Raw genomic sequence first — 19,484 nt, forward strand, 5'->3', positions numbered from 1 at the left:
TAGCTAATTTGTCCTATTTAGCTAGATTTCTGTTGCTAGCTAATTTGCTGGGATTCCTGGGATATACATTTTGAGTTGTTATTTTACCTTAAATGCACAAAGTCCTCTACTCCGACATCTAATCCACACATAAAAAGGTCAACCGAATTGTTTCTAGTCATCTCTCCTCTTTCCAGGCTTTTTTTCTTTGGACTTTATATGGCGATTGGCATCTAACTTTCATAATAATGGTTTATAGAAGAATATACCCACGTGCCACCTCCTCATTGTGGGTGATTGAAAGATGAACTGAGGTCAGTTGTGGTAATACACCTTATTATGAACAGTTATTACAAATTGTGCACGCGTGAACGAGCAATATATGCCTGAAAAAGGCCTGGAAAATTTTCATATTTTATGGTGACAATAGCGCCCTTATTTGCTGTATAGTTTTGAAGTTTTGGAATTAGGCCAAGACAGTATCTAAAGGAAATAGCAATGCATGCCAAACTTGATCAAATGTCTTAGGAGGTGTTGGCAGAATGTTTTCTTTTGTAGTAACATTTCCTGCATCTCACCGTTTCTGTTGTGGACCTGTAAAGAGATTATTTTCCCAAACCTGCGTTGCCTGCGAATTTTGAAACATTGTATACTCAAAAAAAAGGAAACTACAGTATGCCTACTTACAGTGGTAGCATACACACTCCAATGTAAAGATCAACTGTCTATTTACCTGTTGATAGAAACTAATAGTAGGCATACTTACAATGTTATTCTGCACAAATGTAAACGTCAACTAGCTGTTCACCGTTAATGGAAACTTAGGTGTACAATACAGTGGAGGCCTACACACTTCAATGTAAACATCACCTAATTGATCACTGTTAATTGAAACTACAGTAGGGTGCAGGCCAGGCAGAAGGCTGTTAGCCAGCCTGCCAGCTTAGTGGAGTCTGCCACTTGCACTGTCAGTGTATTCAGCTCAGCTATCCCCATTGAGACCGTGTCTGTGCCTCGACCTAGGTTGGGCAAAACTAAACATGACGGTGTTCGCCTTAGCAATATCACTGGAATACAGACCTCCCCCATTCCTGCCATTATTGAAAGAGATTGTGATACCTAACATCTCAAAATAGGGCTACTTAATGTTAGATCCCTCACTTCCAAGGCAGTTATAGTCAATGAACGAATCACTGATCATAATCTTGATGTGATTGGCCTGACTGAAACATGGACAAAGCCTGATGAATTTACTGTGTTAAATGAGGCCTCACCTCCTGGTTACACTAGTGACCATATCCCCCGCGCATCCAGCAAAGGCGGAGGTGTTGCTATCATTTACGATATCAAATTTCAACTTACAAAAAAAATAAAATCTTTTCGTCTTTTGAGCTTCTAGTCATGAAATCTATGCTGCCTACTCAATCACTTTTTATAGCTACTGTTTACAGGCCTCCTGGGCCATATACAGCGTTCCTCACTGGGTTCCCTGAATTCCTATTGGACCTTGTAGTCATGGCAGATAATATTCTAATTTTTGGTGACTTTAATATTTACATGGAAAAGTCCACATACCCACTCCAAAAGGCTTTCGGAGCCATCATCGACTCAGTGGGTTTTGTCCAACATGTCTCTGGACCCACTCACTGTCACAGTCATACTCTGGACCTAGTTTTGTCCCATTGAATAAATGTTGTGGATCTTAATGATTTTCCTCATAGTCCTGGACTATCGGACCACCATTTTATTACGTTTGCAATCGCAACAAATAATCTGCTAAGACCCCCAACCAAGGATCATCAAAATTCGTGCTATAAATTCTCAGACAACCCAAAAATTCCTTGCTGCCCTTCCATACTCCCTCTGCCTACCCAAGGACGTCAGAGGACAAAAATCAGTTAACCACCTAACTGAGGAGCTCAATTTAACCTTGCGCAATACCCTAGATGCGGTCGCACCCCAAAAACTAAAAACATTTCTCATAAGAAACTAGCTCCCTGCTATACAGAAAATACCCGAGCTCTGAAGCAAGCTTCCAGAAAATTGGAACGGAAATGGCGCCACACCAAACTGGAAGTCTTCCGACTAGCTTGGAAAGACAGTACCGTGCAGTATCGAAGAGCCCTCACTGCTGCTCGATCATCCTATTTTTCCAACTTAATTAACGATATTGAGAACAATCCAAAATGTATTTTTGATACTGTCGCAAAGCTAACTAAACAGCAGCATTCCCCAAGAGAGGATGCTTTCACTTCACTTATGGACTCCTCTTTAAATCTGCGTATTCCTCCAAAGCTCAGTTGTCCTGAGTCTGCACAACTCTGCCAGGACCCAGGATCAAGAGAGACACTCAAGTGTTTTAGTACTATATCTCTTGAACCAATGATGAAATTAATCACGGCCTCTAAACCTTTTTTTCATTTTTTTATTTTTATTTCACCTTTATTTAACCAGGTAGGCAAGTTGAGAACAAGTTCTCATTTACAATTGCGACCTGGCCAAGATAAAGCAAAGCAGTTCGACAGATACAACGACACAGAGTTACACATGGAGTAAAACAAACATACAGTCAATAATACAGTATAAACAAGTCTGTATACAACGTGAGCAAATGAGGAGAGAAGGGAGGTAAAGGCAAAAAAGGCCATGGTGGCAAAGTAAATACAATATAGCAAGTAAAACACTGGAATGGTAGTTTTGCAATGGAAGAATGTGCAAAGTAGAAATAAAAATAATGGGGTGCAAAGGAGCAAAATAAATTAATTAATTAAATACAGTTGGGAAGGAGGTAGTTGTTTGGGCTAAATTATAGGTGGGCTATGTACAGGTGCAGTAATCTGTAAGATGCTCTGACAGTTGGTGCTTAAAGCTAGTGAGGGAGATAAGTGTTTCCAGTTTCAGAGATTTTTGTAGTTCGTTCCAGTCATTGGCAGCAGAGAACTGGAAGGAGAGGCGGCCAAAGAAATAATTGGTTTTGGGGGTGACTAGAGAGATATACCTGCTGGAGCGAGTGCTACAGGTGGGAGATGCTATGGTGACCAGCGAGCTGAGATAAGGGGGGACTTTACCTAGCAGGGTCTTGTAGATGACATGGAGCCAGTGGGTTTGGCGACGAGTATGAAGCGAGGGCCAGCCAACGAGAGCGTACAGGTCGCAATGGTGGGTAGTATATGGGGCTTTGGTGACAAAACGGATTGCACTGTGATAGACTGCATCCAATTTGTTGAGTAGGGTATTGGAGGCTATTTTGTAAATGACATCGCCAAAGTCGAGGATTGGTAGGATGGTCAGTTTTACAAGGGTATGTTTGGCAGCATGAGTGAAGGATGCTTTGTTGCGAAATAGGAAGCCAATTCTAGATTTAATTTTGGATTGGAGATGTTTGATATGGGTCTGGAAGGAGAGTTTACAGTCTAACCAGACACCTAAGTATTTGTAGTTGTCCACGTATTCTAAGTCAGAGCCGTCCAGAGTAGTGATGTTGGACAGGCGGGTAGGTGCAGGTAGCGATCGGTTGAAGAGCATGCATTTAGTTTTACTTGTATTTAAGAGCAATTGGAGGCCACGGAAGGAGAGTTGTATGGCATTGAAGCTTGCCTGGAGGGTTGTTAACACAGTGTCCAAAGAAGGGCCGGAAGTATACAGAATGGTGTCGTCTGCGTAGAGGTGGATCAGAGACTCACCAGCAGCAAGAGCGACCTCATTGATGTATATAGAGAAGAGAGTTGGTCCAAGAATTGAACCCTGTGGCACCCCCATAGAGACTGCCAGAGGTCCGGACAGCAGACCCTCCGATTTGACACACTGAAATCTATCAGAGAAGTAGTTGGTGAACCAGGCGAGGCAATCATTTGAGAAACCAAGGCTGTCGAGTCTGCCGATGAGGATGTGGTGATTGACAGAGTCGAAAGCCTTGGCCAGATCAATGAATACGGCTGCACAGTAATGTTTCTTATCGATGGCGGTTAAGATATCGTTTCGGACCTTGAGCGTGGCTGAGGTGCACCCTTGACCAGCTCTGAAACCAGATTTCATAGCAGAGAAGGTATGGTGAGATTCGAAATGGTTGGTAATCTGTTTGTTGACTTGGCTTTCGAAGACCTTAGAAAGGCATGGTAGGATAGATATAGGTCTATAGCAGTTTGGGTCAAGAGTGTCCCCCCCTTTGAAGAGGGGGATGACCGCAGCTGCTTTCCAATCTTTGGGAATCTCAGATGACACGAAAGAGAGGTTGAACAGGCTAGTAATAGGGGTGGCAACAATTTCGGCAGATAATTTTAGAAAGAAAGGGTCCAGATTGTCTAGCCCGGCTGATTTGTAGGGGTCCAGATTTTTCAGCTCTTTCAGAACATCAGCTGAACGGATTTGGGAGAAGGAGAAATGGGGAAGGCTTGGGCGAGTTGCTGTTGGGGGTGCAGTGCTGTTGACCGGGGTAGGAGTAGCCAGGTGGAAAGCATGGCCAGCCGTAGAAAAATGCTTATTGAAATTCTCAATTATGGTGGATTTATCAGTGGTGATAGTGTTTCCTATCTTCAGTGCAGTGGGCAGCTGGGAGGAGGTGTTCTTATTCTCCATGGACTTTACAGTGTCCCAGAACTTTTTTGAGTTAGTGTTGCAGGAAGCAAATTTCTGCTTGAAAAAGCTAGCCTTGGCTTTTCTAACTGCCTGTGTATAACGGTTTCTAGCTTCCCTGAACAGCTGCATATCACGGGGGCTGTTCGATGCTAATGCAGAACGCCATAGGATGTTTTTGTGTTGGTTAAGGGCAGTCAGGTCTGGGGAGAACCATGGGCTATATCTGTTCCTGGTTCTAAATTTCTTGAATGGGGCATGTTTATTTAAGATGGTTAGGAAGGCATTTTTTTTTTAAATATCCAGGCATCCTCTACTGACGGGATGAGATCAATATCCTTCCAGGATACCCCGGCCAGGTCGATTACAAAGGCCTGCTCGCTGAAGTGTTTCAGGGAGCGTTTTACAGTGATGAGTGGAGGTCGTTTGACCGCTGACCCATTACGGATGCAGGCAATGAGGCAGTGATCGCTGAGATCTTGGTTGAAGACAGCAGAGGTGTATTTAGAGGGGAAGTTGGTTAGGATGTTATCTATGAGGGTGCCCGTGTTCAAGGCTTTGGGGGGGGGGGGGGTACCTGGTAGGTTCATTGATAATTTGTGTGAGATTGAGGGCATCAAGTTTAGATTGTAGGATGGCTGGGGTGTTAAGCATGTTCCAGTTTAGGTCGCCTAGCAGCACGAGCTCTGAAGATAGATGGGGGGCAATCAGTTCACATATGGTGTCCAGAGCACAGCTGGGGGCAGAGGGTGGTCTATAGCAGGCGGCAACGGTGAGAGACTTGTTTTTAGAGAGGTGGATTTTTAAAAGTAGAAGTTCAAATTGATTGAGTACAGACCTGGATAGTAGGACACTGCACTTCAAGCTGCATACTGGGCCCTATTCCAACTAAACTACTGAAAGAGCTGCTTCCTGTGCCTGGCCCTCCTATGTTGAACATAATAAACGGCTCTCTATCCACCGGATGTGTACCAAACTCACTAAAAGTGCCAGTAATAAAGCCTCTTGAAAAAGTCAAACCTTGACCCAGAAAATATAAAAAACTATCGGCCTAACAATGTATACAAAAATGCTTCAGTCTGGTTTTAGACCATATCATAGCACTGAGACTGCACTTGTGAAGGTGGTAAATGACCTTTTAATGTCGTGAGACTGAAGCTCTTCATCTGTCCTTGTGATCCTAGACCTTAGTGCTGCTTTGATACCATCGATCACCACATTCTTTTGGAGAGATTGGAAACCCAAATTTGTCTACACGGACAAGTTCTGGCCTGGTTTAGATCTTATCTGTCGGAAAGATATATTCTGACATATCAACTGTAAATTTCGGTGTTCCTCAAGCTTCCGTTTTAGGACCACTATTGTTTTCACTATATATTTTACCTCTTGGGGATGTCATTCGATAACATAATGTTAACTTTCACTGCTATGCAGATGACACACAGCTGTACATTTCAATGAAACATGGTGAAGCCCCAAAATTGCCCTCGTTAGAAGCCTGTGTTTCAGACATAAGTAAGTGGATGGCTGCAAGCTTTCTACTTTTAAACTCGCACAAACAGAGATGCTTGTTCTAGGTCCCACGAAACAAAGAGATCTTCTGTTGAATCTGACAATTAATCTTGATGGTTGTACAGTCATCTCAAATGAAACTGTGAAGGACCTCGGCGTTGCTCTGGACCCTGGTCTCTCTTTGACGAACATATCAAGACTGTTTCAAGGACAGCTTTTTTCCATCTACTTAACATTGCAAAAATCAGACATTTTCTGTCCAAACATAATGCATAAAAATTCATCCATGATTTTGACACTTCTAGGTTAGACTACTGCAATGGCCTACTTTCCAGCTACCCGGATAAAGCACTAAATAAACTTTAGTTAGTGCTAAATACGGCTGCTAGAATCCTGACTAGAACCAACATAATTGATCATATTACTCCAGTGCTAGCATCCCTACAATGGCTTCCTGTTAAGGCATGGGCTGATTTCAATGTTTTACTGCTAACCTACAATGCATTACATGGGCTTGCTCCTACCTATCTTTCCATACATACCTACACATACGCTACGGTCACAAGACACAGGTATCCTAATTGTCCCAATAATTCCTAAGCAAACAGCTAGAGGCAGGGCTTTCTCCTATAGAGCTCAATTTTTATGGAATGGTCTGCCTACCCATGTGGGAGACGTAGACTCGGTCTCAACCTTTAAGTCTTTACTGAAGACTCATCTCTTCAGTAGGTCCTATGATTGAGTGTAGTCTGGCCCAGGAGTGTGAAGGTGAACGGAAAGGCACTGCAGCAACGAACCTCCTTTTCTGTCTCTGCCTGGCCAGTTCCCCTCTCTCCACTGGGATTCTCTGCCTCCAACCCTATTACAGGGGCTGAGTCACTGGCTTACTGGTGCTCTTCCATGCCGCCCTTAGGAGGGGTGCATCACTTGAGTGAGTTGAGTCACTGACGTGGTCTTCCTGTCTGGGTTGGCACCCCCCTAGGGTTGTGCCGTGGCGGAGATCTTTGTGGGCTATGCTCAGCCTTGTCTCAGGATGGTAAGTTGGTGGTTGAAGATATCCCTCTAGTCGTGTGGGGGAGTTGCTTTGGCAAAGTGGTTGGGGTTATATAATGCCTGTTTGGCCCTGTCTGGGGGTATCATCGGATGGGGCCACAGTGTCTCCAGATCCCTCCGGTCTTGACCTAGTATTTATGCTGCAGTAGTTTGTGTCGAGGGGCTAGGGTCAGTCTGTTTTATCTGGAGTATTTCTCCTGTCTTATCCGGTGTCCTGTGTGAATTTAAGTATGCTCTTTCTAATTCTCTCTTTCTTTCGGAGGACCTGAGCCCTAGGACCATGCCTCAGGACTACCTGGCCTGATGGCTCCTTGCTGTCCCCAGTCCACCTGGCCGTGCTGCTGCTCCAGTTTCTACTGTTCTGCCTGTGGCTATGGAAACCTGACCTGTTCACTGGACGTGCTACCTGTCCCAGACCTGCTGTTTTCCACACTCTAGAGACAGCAGGAGAGGTAGAGATACTCTCAATAATTGGCTATGAAAAGCCAACTGACATTTACTCCTGAGATGATGACCTGTTGCACCCTCGACAACTACTGTGATTATTATTATTTGACCATGCTGGTCATTTATGAACATCTTGGCCATGCTCTGTTATAATCTCTATCCAGCACAGCCAGAAGAGGACTGGCCACCCCTCATAGCCTGGTTCCTCTCTAGGGAGTTTTTCTGAGCCACCGTGCTTCTACACCTGCATTGCTTGCGGTTTGGGGTTTTAGGCTGGGTTTCTGTACAGCGCGTTGTGACATTAGCTGATATAAGAAGGGCTTTATGAATGAATGTGATGTGTAGGCCTACTTACAGCGTTAGTTGATCTTTACATTGAAGTGTGTAGGCTACCGCAGTAAGTATGCCTACTGTAGTTTCCATTAACAGGTGAACAGGCAGTTGATCTTTACATTGAAGTGTGTATTCTACCAATGTAAGTAGATATACTGTAGTTTCCATTAACGGTGAAGTTAGTTTAAGCCTATACACATCAATGTAAACAAACTAAGTAGACTTAATGTAACCTACAGTAAAAGGTGAACAGACAGCTGATCTTCACATTGACATATGTAGAATAGCACTGTAAGTACGCCCACTGTATTGTCCAAGAACAGATGAACAGACAGCTGATCTTTACATTGAAGTGTGTAGCCTACCACAGTAAGTAGGACCACTATAGTTGCCATTAAGAGGTTAACAGACAGTCAATCTGTACATTGAATTGTGAAGGCTGCCAATTTTAAGTAGACCTACTGTACTTTCCATTAACGTTGAACAGTGAGTTGGTGTTTACATTGAACTGTGTAGGCTACCTCTTCCGTAAACATACAGTATATTTACTTTGACTTGTGTAGGCTAATTCTGTAAGTCTGTAGTTAACATTAAAGTTGAACAGTTGTTGGATCTTTACATTGAAGTGTGTAGGCTAACTGTTCCACTTTAATGTTAACTACAGTTGGCCGACTTACAGAATTAGCCTACACAAGTCAAAGTAAATATACTGTATGTTTACGGAAGAGGTAGCCTACACAGTAAGTAGGTCTACTTACATTGGTATAATACCCACGTAAAGAGCAACTGTTTTTTTCACCTGTTAATGGAAACTACAGTCGGCCTACTTACATTTGTAGAATACATACTTAATGTAAAGATCAACTGTCTGTTCACCTGTTAAAGGAAACTACATTAGGCGTACTGTTAAGTGGAGCATCACAGGTGAACCCATTAGCAGACTCACACAAGGAAACAGGAATGAATAAACCAAAACATGTATTGTTAATTAAAAACAAAGATATGGAGTGCAGATCCGTGGAAGCTCAGATGATTTGCCAGAAAAACAGATGTGGAGACTGAGTTTGGAGTTTGCTGAGTAGAACGCATGACGGCGCACGACCCGGCTTATCTGGGTGTGAGGTATGAACATCCTGTAAGAGGGAGGGATCCAGAATGTGACGACGGCGCACCCAGCAGCGCTCCTCAGGCCCGTATCCCTTCCAGTCCAGATACTGACAACCTGGACGGCGCACAGGATGGTATAGGCAGGATGGTCGATCAGCCAGGGGGTGGAGGAGCAGCTGTAGGAGGGGACTGGAGCAGACTGGTTTAATTAAGGATACATGGAAGGTGGGGTGAATTTTGAGAGAGTCTGGGAGTTTCAGATGAACAGCAGGGGGTTTATGACACGATCAATCTCAAAGAGGACAATGAGTGAGGGAGATAGTTTTTTGGAAACCACTTTCAGGGGCAAGTCCTTAGATGAAAGCCATACCTTTTGGGCTGTAGTGTAGACTGGGGCTGAAGCACAGCGACAGGTTAGCTTGGAATTGGGTCCTGGCGGAGGCACGAAGAGCAGCTCCTCCAGGTGTGACAACAACGGCCCATGTGGTCCAGGACTGAGGGCACAGCTACTTTGACCTCTTGGGCAGGGAACAATTGAGGTTGGTAACCCAGAGCACACTCAAAGGGAGACATACCCGATGAGGCATTGATGAGGGTGTTGTGGGCATATTCCACCCAGGGTAGCTGGGCACTCCAGGAGGAAGGGTTAGCAGAAGTAACACGGTGTATTGCAGTTTCCAACTCATGGTTGGCCCGCTCAGTTTGGTCGTTGGTCTGGGGGTGATATCCAGACGAAAGGCTAACATTAATACCCAGAGCTGTGCAGAAGGCTCTCCATACCTGGGATGTAAACTGGGGGTCCTCTGTCAGAAACAATGTCACTAGGGATGCCATACTGCTTCAAAACATGGGATACCAGGTCAGCAGTCTCCCGGGAGGAAGGAAGCTTGGAGAGGGGAATGAAGTGAGCCACTTTGGGGGGTGAAACAAATAAATAATAATAATAATAAACAAGGTCAATAGTGAGGATGACAGAGTTACCATTTGATGGGGGAAGTCCAGTGATGAAATACAAAGCTGTATGACCAGGGGTGACTGGGTATGGGAAGAGGCCGAAGCAGACCAGATGTAGCACAGACTGAGCAGGCTGAGATGAATTCCCGAGCGTATTTCTCCATGGTGGGCCACCAAAATCACTGACGCAGGAAGGCGACAGTCCGGTTCATGCCAGGGTGACAGGTGAGTAGAATGGGCCCATTGAAGAACATCAGAATGAACTGAATCTGGAACAAGCAGAGCCTTACAAGGACTGTTTAGAGGATCTGGCTGGTTTAGGCAGAGCCTGACGAACAAGTGACGCAATCTCCCAGGAGACAGCAGCAACGACGTAGGAGGATGGCAAAATGTTTTTATAGCTCTGAACTTGTGTTGTCTGCGGTGAACTGATGGGAGAGGGCGTCAGGCTTGGTATTCTTAGATCCAAGGCGATAAGTGAGTGAAGTTGTTTCTTCCCAAAAAATAAAAAAAGATGCCCACCTGGCCTGCCGAGAGTTCAGATGTAAGCTAGATGTTTGTGATCCATCCACACAATGAAGGGCAGGACCAAACCCTCTAACCAGTGACAACACTCCTCAAGAGCCAGCTTAACGTCCAGGAGATCCCGGTTACCTATACCTCAATTTCTCTCTGCAGGTGAGAGCTTGCAGGAAAAGACGGCACAAGAACGTTGAGACAGGATTGCACCTATCCTGGTGTCGGAAGCGTCCAGCTGGAGGACGAACTGGAGTTCTGGGTCTGGCTGGGTAAGGATTGGAGCAGAAGTGAAGCGGTGCATGAGTTCCCAGAACGCTGCCTCTGCCTCAGGGGAATTGACTGGAGGTGAGAGGAGCTGCCAAACGACTGTAGTCACTGATGAAGCATCTATAAAATTGGCAAACCCCAGAAAACGCTGTAACTGCTTCAGAGTCACAGGCAACCCTGTGACTGCCCTAACCTTGGCAGGGTCCATTCGTAGCTGTCCTTGAGCAATAATGTAACCCAAGAAGGACAGAGGAATCATGAAACTCACATTTCTCAGCCTTTACAAATAGCTTATTCTCCAACAGCCTTTGGAGAATGTGTTGCTTGTGAGCCTCAAGGTCCTTTGAAAAAATAAAAAGAATGTCATCCACATAGACAAAAACAAATAGCACAATGACATCCCTCATGACATCATTAACCAGTCTCTGAAAAACAGCAGGGACGTTAGTGAGACCAAAAGGCATGACCAAATACTTGAAATGTCCATGTGGTGTGTTGACCTCTGTTTTCCACTCATCGCCCTTCTCTGATACAGACAAAAAGCAGCATGAGTGGCAAGAGCAGCATGAGTGGCAAGGAATATTTGTTCCTGGCAGTGATACTATTCAACCCACGGAAGTCTATGCATGGCACCTCAGTGACCCATCCTTTTTCTTGACAAAGAAAAAGCCAGCTCCCATCGGAGAGGAAAAAGGCCCGATATGTCCGACAGCCAGGGAGTCCTGGATGTATTCTTCCATGGCATCTTGCTCGGGGCGAGAGAGGTTAGGCAACATGCTACTAGGGAGAGGAGGCTGAAGCTCGATAGCACAGTCGTACGGCCGATGAGGCGGCAGAGATGGCGTGTGGTGCTTACTGAATACAGGAGCTTAGACCGTGATATTCTGGAGGAACAGAAGACAGGTCTGGGGGTTCTGGAATGGACTGGGGTGCAGACAAGGCAGGCGGAAGGGCAGAATGTAGACAATTGGAATGACAAAGTGTACTCCAAGTAGTTATCCTTCCGGTGGACCAGTCAGTCTGTAGGATTGTGTAGCTTTAACCATCGATGACCTAGAGGTGAGTGAGAATAGTCGATTATGTGGAAACTGATCTTTTCCTGGTGATTTCCAGAGAGACGCAGGATAACAGGAACAGTTCTCTCCAAAACACAGAAGAGTAGCTTTCCATTGATAGCGTTGGCATCCAGAGGTGAATCGAGTGAAACAGTGTCCAGACCCAACTGATTAATGACCCCTCGGGCCAGAAATCTCTCGTCGGCGCCTGAATCAATGAGAGCAGGCAGAGGAGAAGCCTGGCCCTGCCACACAAGGTTGGCCTCAAGGGGTCTGGGAGATGATGGGCAGGCGATTTGGCTTAACTATATCCCCCACTACTGCTGAGCCCCCACCTTTTCTGGACACAGTGAACAAGTGGAGACCAGGTGACCAAATTGGCCACAATATAGACAGCTCCTAGTACTGATACGCAGCTGCCTTTCCTCTGGAGATAGACGGGTCCGGTCGAGCTGCATGGGTTCAGGATTAGAAGATGCAGTTGGAGAAGGAGAGCAAGGCACTGAAGCAGATGTTATGGGACATGCAACCCTACCTCGCCTCTCCCTCTGACACTCAGAGATGGTTGTCAATGCGGAGAGTGAGAGAAATTAGTTTGTCAAGACCATCAGGCTCCTCTCTGGACACCAACTTGTCTTTGAGGGTCTCAGTGAGTGCGTTCCGGAATGCTCCCTGAATGGCTTCGTCATTCCAGCCACTCTCTGCAGTGAGGGTGCAGAACTCACATGCCATTTCAGCCACACTCAGAGCCTTGACGACGGGACAGAAGTCGTATAGCGGCATCTTTTCCAAAGACCGGGTGGTCGAAGACCTTCCTCATCTCATCTGTGAATCTACCGTAGGAGAAGCAGATAGGTGACTCTCCCACATTGTAGTGGCCCAAGAAAGCGCTGCTCCACAAAGGTAGCCAATGAAAAAATAAATATTGTCTCGTTCACTAACATAAGAGTAGGGCTTTTGCACAAATACTAGTGAACATTGCACAAGAAAGGCTCTGCAAGCGCCAAGATTACCATCGCAGCGCTCAGGAGTCGGAACGAAAAGCTCTCGGGGCAGAGAAGAGGGACTTGAGACTGGTTGTGAACTCCGGTCGGAGGTTCGGACCTGTAGGTCAGACAGGCTCCGTGAAAACTCCTTGATGTTCTCCAGCAGGGCTTTGTCGTGTTGCTCAAGAAGGGCGCCTTGTCCAACAAGAGTTTGAAGAGTAGTTGAGTCTGCTTGGTTCATCTCTTGGCCAGATCCTACTGTTAAGCGGAGCGACACAGGGGAACCCAAGAGCAGACTCAGATGAGGAAACGGGAATGAATGAATCAAAATATGTATTGTCAAAACAAGGAGCTATGGAGCGCAGATCTGGGAAAGCTCAGATGAATTGCAGAAAAAAAAACAGATGTGGTGACTGAGTTAGCTGAGTGGAACAGGGTAATTAGGTCCTGAGGGGAATCCAAGGTAGTGGTGGTGAGTAAAATCCAGAGCAAGGTAGTGGGGTGGTGAGATGTGGAACAGGAGACAGATACAGATCAGTAAACTGCAACGAGAGGATAAACAGTGTCAGGCAGGGAAACAGGCACAGCAGAGTAACAGGATCTTGAATAATCATAAATGGCCAGAATCATGAACTGACTGAGCAGAGATTATGATCTGGAAGAGTGGAAGTGGCAGAACTGAGTTTTTGTAGAGGTCTTGATATGGAACGAGTTACAGCTGGTAGGGATCTGCTCTGACTCCAGCACACCTGTCTCCAACCACACAATCACACAGAGAGGGAGAGGGAGAGAGAGAGAGAGAGAGAGAGAGAGAGAGAGTACAGGGGAGTAACTGCAGGTCAAGAATACACCGGATGAACACACGAGGGCGTAGCAGGAGCAGATGTGACACGTACTTACATTGGTAGCCTACACACTTCACTGTAAATATCAACTCTCTGTTCACCTGTTAATGGAAACTACAGTACACCTACTTTCAGTGGTAACTTACAAACTTCAATATAAAGATCAACTGTTTGTTCACCTTTCAATGGAAAGTACAGTAGGCCAACTTACAGTGTTAGCCTGCCCACTTCAATGTAAAAGATCAACTGTCTGTTCACCTAATACATTTCTGCTATATGTCATAAACCGTGCTCCCTGTCAGATGCATAGAGCCTAATCTTGAAATTATATCTAACAGGCCCACTTGAATGAGAGATGCACATGGTATTTTATTTTGTATGGCTACTTCAAGAGTATGAACTTAACTGTCTCGACATGGCCAGAACATTTGAGGAATATATTCTGCAATGGTTATGATGTACAGTATGTATTATGTATATAAATGAATTATTGTCTACATGAGAAATTTGACATTACAGTATTTAGACATAGCCTACAAACTTCAATAGAGAAGGTGAAACGTCTGTTCTACTGTTAAACAGAGCTTCAGATTGGATCTCATATAAGAAAATACCTTATCTATTTATGTGTGAGTACAATTCAATGAGAGATGGGAGGAATGGTATCCTATACTAACTTGTTGTAGGCCTTTTGGCAGTGGTCTAAACTATTTAAGTAAAAATACTTTAAAGTACTACTTAAGTACTTTTTTGGGGTATCTGTACTTTACTGTTTATATTTTTGACTACTTTTACTTTTACTGCACTACATTCCTTAAGAAACTATTTAACTTTAAAATTTTCCTAGACTTCCAAAAGGAAGAGTCCAATTCACGTACTTATCAACCCTACTGCCTCTGATCTGGTAGACTCTCAAAACACACCTGCTTTGTTTGTAAATGATGTCTGAATGTTGAGTGGGCCCCTGGCTTCCGTAAGTGAAAAAAAGAAAATGGGGCCATCTGGTTTGCTTAATTTAATATAAAAGGAATTTGATTTATACTTTTACTACTTAACCTCTTAACCTCCTAGGGGGCACTATTTTTATGTTTGGAAAAATAACATTCCCAAAGTAAACGGCCTATTTCTCAGGACCAGATGCTAGAATATACATATAATTGACATATTAGGATAGAAAACACTCTAAAGTTTCCAAAACTGTCAAAATATTGTCTGTGAGTATAACAGAACTGATATTGCAGGCGAAACCCTGAGAAAAATTAAACCAGGAAGTGGCTTCTATTTTGAAAACTCCATGTTCCATAGCCTTCCTTTCCTCCATTATCAACCAGATTCCTTTTCCTATCGCTTCCACAAAGTGTCAACAGTCTTCAGATGTTGTTTCAGGCTTTTAATTTGAAAAATGAGCCAGAAAGATAACATCGCGTCAGGTAGTCACATGAGTTTTGCAAGCGCAACAGAGTTCGGACAGCCATTTCCCTTCCCTCTCCTACTGAACAAGACCGTTGCGGTTGATATATTATCGATTATATATATTTTTTAAACAACCTGAGGATTGATAATAAAAAGCTTTGACATGTTTCTGTGGACATTACGGATATTATTTGGAATTTGTCTGCGTTGTCGTGACCGCTCTTTCCTTTGGATTTCTGAACTTAATGCGCCAAACAAACGGAGGTATTTTGGATATAAAAATAATCTTTATGGAACAAAAGGAACATTTGTTGTGTAACTGGGAGTCTCGTGAGTGAAAACATCCAAAGATCATCAAAGATAAACGACTAACTTGATTGCTTTTCTTATTTTCGTGACCAAGCTACCTGATGCTAAGTGTACTTGGTCTAATGTTTTTTCATGCGATCGATAAACTTTTGGATTGCTTTCGCTGTAAAGCATAATTTCTAAATCTGAGATGACAGGTGGATTAACAAAAGCTAAACTGTGTTTTGCAATATTGCACTTGTGATTTCAAGACTATTAATATTTGCAGTAATATTTTTTGACTATTCAGCGGTTGCTGATGACAATTATCCTGCTTAAGGGATGGGTAGCGTCAAGAAGTTAAAACCTCTCTGGGATATGTGGGACGGTAAGCGTCAAAAGCCAGAGAAAATGGCCAAAAGCCAGAGAAAATGCAGAGCGCCAAATTCAAATAAATTCTGATAAAAATCTAACTGTCATGAAATCACACATGTAAGATACCAAAATAAAGCTACACGTGTTGAGAATCCAGCCAACATGTCAGATTTCAAAAAGGCTTTTCGGCAAAAGCAAACAATGCTATTATCTGAGGATAGCACCTCCATAAACAAAAGAGAGAAAACATATTTCAACCCTGCAAGCGCGACACAAAACGCAGAAATATAAATATAAATCATGCCTTACCTTTGACGAGCTTCTTCTGTTGGCACTTCAATATGTCCCATAAACATCACAAATGGTCCTTCTATTCGATTAATTCTGTCAATATATTTCCAAAATGTCCATTTATTTGGCGCAATTGATGCAGAAAAACACCGGTTCCAACTTGCGCAACGTGACTACAAAATATCTCAAACGTTACCTGTAAACTTTGCCAAAACATTTCAAACTACTTTTGTAATACAACTTTAGGTATTTTTTAACGTGAATAATCGATAAAATTGAAGATGGGATGATCTGTGTTCAATACAGGAAGAAAACAAACTGGAGGATAAGCACAACTCATGTCCAGTTTTTATAAATGCCAAATTTTATGTGAAAAGTGGCGCACGCATGTTTCGGGGCAACACACGTTTATATGTGAGGCCCCAGGAGATCAGTGATGAATGATGGATTTGCGTGTTGTCACAAAACAAATGTGACATTCTTAGAGACAGTGTTACATTTTCAATGTAATGCATCTCAGTAGAAAACAGTGCTTTCACACAATGTAGAAACCTAACATTCTTTGTAATTTCAATGACAGGTATTTGTTTCAACATTTTTATCTTATAATGAACAAATGTCTTTACATGTTAGTTTCTAGAGCACAACATCTGCCTCAAAAGTAGCTAGAATTCATATAGGCCCAATAAAGGCTGCATCTCAATGTAATGATAAGTCGGAAGCAGGTGCAGGTGAAACATTTTAATAAAACAAAACCAGGAACACGACACTAACAAAAGGCAGAACGCCGATACACAAGAACAATATCAACTGGTGAGTGAACCTGGGAGAGTGACATATAAAGGGGAGGAAATTATGAAGGTAATGGAGTCCAGGTGTGAATCATAATGATTAACAGGTGCACGTAATGATACGTGCCAGGTGTGCGTAATGATGAATCCCAGGACCGGTACTCTGGCAACGTCGTACGCCGGAGGAGCAGGAGCAGACGTGACACATTTTAAGTGGTGCTCCTAAGTTTTTAAGTTGGGAGTGCCAGTGCTACCAATAATATTTTTAACAATTAGAGCCTTACACATCTGTGTGTGTGTGTGTGTGTGTCTGAGTGTGTGTCTGAGTGTGTGTCTGAGTGTGTGTGTGTGTGTGTTTCACAAAGGACTTCCTGGTCAATGGCTCTGATCACATGGAGGGGTATTCATTACGTCGATTCTGTTGCAAAAATGGTTCTTAAACAGAATAAAACAGAACGAAGTGGGGAGGGACCTACCAGAGTTTGTCCAACAGAAACTCTAGTTTTTAGTTGCAAAACGTCAGATCTCCTATTAGCTATAGATGAGTCCCTCTGAGCCAGAGAAACATTCCATTCAGACATTACAGAACATTGCAGTACCCAAGGCCTCAGGACTACTGGGAGCAATTTATATTAGTCAATGAGGAAGTGACTTCAATCATTGTAAGGGCCTGAAGTTTTCTGTGAACTCTTACCTGACCAGGAAAAACTTTAGGCCATTGTAAAATTTTCACTGTGGGTGTACTTTGTCTCTCCGAGGGACGTTCCTGTGGGTTTATGATGTTATGTGAGTTCTGGATGGCAACCACATATCTGTAATAATGTTCTATTAATAATTTGAACATATTTTGTTGGGTGCGACGGCCTTGGGTTGCAGAGTGATAAAATGGTAAATGTGTCCCAAATGACACGCTATTCCCTACATGGTTCACTACTTTTGACCTGGGCCCATTCCCACTGTGTAGGGAATAGGGTTCCATTTGGGACATTACCTATACGTTTGGTACAGTACAGTACACTCAGTGAAGGAGCAGGGATTTGCACCTGTTATTACTCACATATTACGCAATCTACACTGTCCCTACCAGTTCATGCCGTCTCTGGCATCCATTGAGATATGCTAAGAACCTATACGCTAACAATGCCAGAGTTTAATATAGGTAGTGTGGTGCCTGGTAGTAGGTTGTAGATGTTATGTGCTCTGTGTGGGACAACTTGAACAGGTATATGACAAAGGGAAGAGCCTTGAGTTGTCTGCTGGCTGGACTGAAGTTAGCACTCTATAATAAGATAGCAGGTAGAAATAGAGTGCATAGGAGAAATGTGGAATAGAGTACATTCTTGTTTCAATCAGATTTCTTTCAGTTTGACTTCATGTTCTACCAATCAGGTCCATCCCACATTGTCCTATGATTGGCAGCTTACAGACCAGGTAGGGTCATAGTCTTGTCAACTTATCTGAGCTGCTTGTAGAGGGAGAGGTTGGGACGCGGCCCAGCAGATACTCTCGTGCTTCGTGACTGTCTGGGACATATCATGGTTATAGTTGTTTTCCAAAGGACAGGGACATTTTCCTCACCCTAGTTAAAGGCTTAAGAGTTTTTCCTGGTCAGGTCACATGCTTATCTATGGTATTGTTATGATATAAGGGAATGGTTAGTGTGAGATCATACACACACTTTCCAGGATACACTTCCACACTCCATTCCCCACGTGGCAGCCACTGGGTATAGGTGCTGAGCAAAGGCTTGATAAGCACATCAGATGCTGCCAATTAAGGTGGTTGTCAGTCAGAGTGCCAGCTTGGAGAGTCGTGAGGTTGTTGGTTGGTTGAGAAGGGTCTATATGCACACCGCCACTGCCATTGAGGCTGCAAGCTAGCTAGGACACAGTCACACAGTTTCTTTCGCTCCCCGCCTGCCGAGCTCTGCTTTCCTGCAGTTATTTTAACGTTATGGTGAGGGTAATCACTTCCAAGCAAGAGTTGGGTTGGCTTCACTAGCTAGCTACTTCCATCTCTGTAAATTAACAGAACTGATGGGAAAGCAGTGCTCGGCAGGCTGGGGCAAAATACAATGTATTCCGGTGTCCCCAAGCTAGCTAGCAGCCTCCTTCTTCGTTGGGGCTTTTTGGTAGTGGACATCCAATGTTCGTGCATTACCTCCACCTTCTGTACTGATGTGGACCAGAGACAGCGCTAGCAGCCTTATTAGCAGTGGGCACGGAATGTAGTAACCGCAGTCTACACATAGGGTTGGTTTGGTGGCAATGATGCCTTTTGGTTGTTTTTGAGTCTTTTATTTTGGGCATGCCTTTGATATTTTTCCTTTTTGTATATATTTATGTTTCATCCCTATCTGAACCAATTATAATGTGCTTGGGCTGGACGACCAAGAGGTCAATAGAGACAGAGCTGGCCCTAGACCAAGGAAAGGTTTCCTAGGACCAGTAGACAAGCAAGTGCAACAATATCTACAGGCTGGTTATTGGTTTCGTAACAGTAGGATAAGCATAAATTAATTGAACATTCCAAATGGTACACACAATAAGCCGGTCACTTGTCTGTTCTTCTAATTCTGATTCGATGAGTTGTACACTTTTGTTCTAAACTTTGCTTTGAATGGAAATGTCACTTAATTCTAATCTTATAATTATATTTCTTGGTTCTGATGCAGGAGATGGACCAAAGCCAAATCAT

This window comes from Oncorhynchus nerka, linkage group LG23, assembly GCF_034236695.1.
Source record: "Oncorhynchus nerka isolate Pitt River linkage group LG23, Oner_Uvic_2.0, whole genome shotgun sequence".
Lineage (NCBI taxonomy): Eukaryota > Metazoa > Chordata > Actinopteri > Salmoniformes > Salmonidae > Oncorhynchus > Oncorhynchus nerka.